The sequence below is a fragment of the Apis dorsata genome, unplaced genomic scaffold (genome assembly GCF_000469605.1).
Source record: "Apis dorsata unplaced genomic scaffold, Apis dorsata 1.3 scaffold_147, whole genome shotgun sequence".
NCBI lineage: Eukaryota > Metazoa > Arthropoda > Insecta > Hymenoptera > Apidae > Apis > Apis dorsata.
The window spans coordinates 108,078-111,366 of NW_006263438.1; the positions used below are offsets into that span (position 1 = coordinate 108,078).

General features: G+C 29.9%; 1 protein-coding gene and 1 long non-coding RNA gene across 2 annotated transcripts in view; one reads left to right on the forward strand and one right to left on the reverse strand.

The window, feature by feature from the left end:
- Window positions 1-3,289, reverse strand: part of LOC102678967 (A disintegrin and metalloproteinase with thrombospondin motifs 7-like) — a 72,508-nt gene that overhangs the window by 19,834 nt on the left and 49,385 nt on the right. The window lies entirely within an intron of this gene.
- LOC102678893 lies at window positions 536-1,217 on the forward strand. Its single transcript, XR_421356.2, has 2 exons — window positions 536-670; window positions 890-1,217. It is a non-coding gene; the product is annotated as an uncharacterized LOC102678893 (long non-coding RNA).

Genomic DNA, 3,289 nt, shown 5'->3' on the forward strand with positions numbered 1-3,289 from the left:
CTCCCCTCGTCTTCCATTCCTAGGATCCGATTAATTCCTACCATCGGCCGATAATTTATGGCTGGCCATGCGTTACGCTCTCCACCTTCCTCCCTGCTCGTTTCACGGCAAAACCTCTTCGTATCTGTCACACCTTCCTCTAATTGCCGTGAACACGCGAGAATCTAAGGCAGCGAGCGGCGGCTTCTCTACCTTCTCTTCATTCCGTGGCTCCCCGTTTCGAGGAATCAGATCCTCGAGGAAAACTAGCTCGCCGACTTCTCCGTTCTTGCCGTGAATGATCGGAATTCACGCTGGAAAAATATTTTTTGCCGGATGGGAAAAACGACGACGACTCGGATGACAAAGTGATCGATCGAAGCGCGATTAATTTCATAATTATGTCATTTACTAGTAGTTTTTTATTTATTTGGCAAAATTATAGGTTATTGGCCGTCTATGTGAAAGCGATCTTATAGTTTAACATTATTCGATTAAAAATTTAACTATTTATTGTTTATTTTTATATTAATATTATTTTTCATTTCCAGAAACATTTCCATGAAACAAAAATCTTTAAAAATTTTATCTATTTTTTCCAGGAATATCTATTGTACAGGAATATTTATTGCATTTTTCCAGGAATGGTACTGGATTGTTGATCATTTTGCAGAGCTACAAAAAAAAAACTGTGAGTATAAATATTTTTTTAGAATTTAGATCGATATTTTTAAATTATAGATTTAAACATTTGCAACATTTTATTTGGTGAAAGGAAATACTACTTATAAATGATAATTTTAACAAACACTTTTTATCTTTATAAACAATATTTCGTAAAATCAAAATCTATAATAATATATTAAAAAGTCTCAACTTTGATACATTTATTGTTTCTTATCCGAACCAGGAAATTCAATTTTGCCAGTTCTATTAATATTACGGATCGAAGTATATGGTTCCTTCGAAATATATTACACGATGTCCCAGGAGAAAGAGGATGCTTTTGTTTCGAGAGCTATGTGAGTCGATATCAAGGGACAACCTCAATCATTGTTATACTCGGTATATATATATGCCATCGGTAACAAGTTTCATCTGCTAAAACTTGTGCGGAAAATATATAGAAGGAATCGATCGATTGTTCGATATTTCGAAATAAGCTCCTGTAATATCCTCGTTTCGAAACCCAAGATAAATACAATGAAAAATGACTAAGCACCATAAAGAATGAAATTACTTCAACATTTTGCACAAATGAAATTCAAAAAAAAAAAAAAATTATTTTAACTTAACCTTAAAATAAAATACTAATTGAAACAAATATTTTAAATTTTAAGCTTCCTTCATATTCACAAAATCTGATTTTATATGATTTTTTATCAATCAAAAATATCTAGGCAAGTTTTAATCCAATATTCCTATATTTTTATACTTAAATATACTTTTTTAAATAATTTTTATTTTTTCAGATAAAAATACCTATAAATTTATTATGATTTAAAATTCACTTTAAATTGTAATCAACTATTATTATAAAATTTACCAATATTTTCACGCAAGAATAAAAGTAAGTATCCTAATTTTCACTGCGCAAAAATAAAAGTTGAAAAAGTGACAAATGTTTAAACATATCCTTATATATATAACTTTCCACAGCTATTGACTCGCCTATCGTTCGATCGGCACAGAAAGAAGACAGGAAGGCAGACACGAAAGGCAGGCAGGCCAAAGGAGCAAAGGTGGGATTAGCATAACGCGCGGACTGGCGTTCAGCTTGATTGTGGTTAGTTAATGGTCGCCGAGTAGTCATTATTCTCGACTGGCAATACGCCGTCTCTACCTTGTGCGTGCAATCTAGCGGCATGATCCGCGTATATAAATTATTATTGTCCGGCCAACGAGGTGTATCGATGGGCGGTCGCACCGCTGTCGCTTGTCGACGCCCATGCTCGCAGTTCGCGAGATCGCAGGCCACGCTTAAACGCCTTTTCCGCCTTTTGCGCGTTTCCGCCGCATTTCCGTTTAAGTAAGAAAGAGTTGGCCACTAATGGGTTAAAAAATTAATTAAGATAAAATTTTGTATAAAATTACTTAAGTTAGTAATATTTATTCGTAATAGCTGGACGAGAGTGGACCTCGTTTAAATTAAAAAAGTAAAAGATATATCTTTACGAAGAAACAAAAAGAAATATTTCTTTTCTTTATTTTTAAAAATATATTATTTATTTATTTACATATAATTCATTATCTATGATATATATAATATATTTTTATTGCCTTAGTTTTTGTAATCCGTATTCGTGAGAAATCAATGAAAAATCTCTCTAAAATTTATTATACAGTCCAGACTTGATCTAGAAATTTTCCTGTTTTTGAAATTAAATGAAAAGTAAACATTTCAGTGAAAAAATGGTGAAAGATTTTTTTTGTGAATGGGTAATTAAACAGTGGAGGTGAAAAAGAAAGTAATTTTAAAAATAAAGAATAAAGATTTCTTTTTATTGTTGTTTCATAAAGATATATCATTTTTTTTAAGCAAAATCTTTGTTTGTAACTCGGTCATCGCTATTTATTTATTCGATGCTTAAATAATAAATTATTCAAGTAATTTATTGAAGTAATTGTTATTGTCAAGTAAGTTAAATAAGTTAAGTTAAGCAAGTAATTAAGTCAAGTAAGTTATTGAAGTAACATTATTCTTTTTAACTTCAACTGTTAAAATTTTGCTTATCTTTGCTTGTTAAAGAGTCCACACCTAACTTTTATTAGCGGTTGAATTTGGTTGATAAGCGTGATCGATAACGCTTTGCACGTAGTAACGATTACTGAAGATGGTGATCAAAGTTGAATTTGCCTCAAGAATCAAGATCGCTTTGATTATGTCTCTCTACTGAATACAATGAGGAATTGATTGTCTCTTTTTTTTGTGTGCTGTTCTATAATTTAGTGAAATTAAATAATCAGGCATGTCATATATTTATACATAAATCATAGAATTCTTGACAATATATTTTAGGATAGTAACGTGATATAGATTGCGTTTGAATCATTTTAATATTAACAATAACAATTGTATGTAATATTATTTAAAAACACAAATATGATAATTGTTATCAAGATGGAAAAATATACTCCAATGCATAAAATATTAAAATGAATCTACTTTAACAATAACAATTGTATATAAACAATTGTACAATATTATTGAAAAATATTATTGAGAAATATTATAGATAATCTAATACAGAAAATAATTAATTAATTTTATTAATTAAATTAAAATTAAAATTAATCTGCTTTAACAATA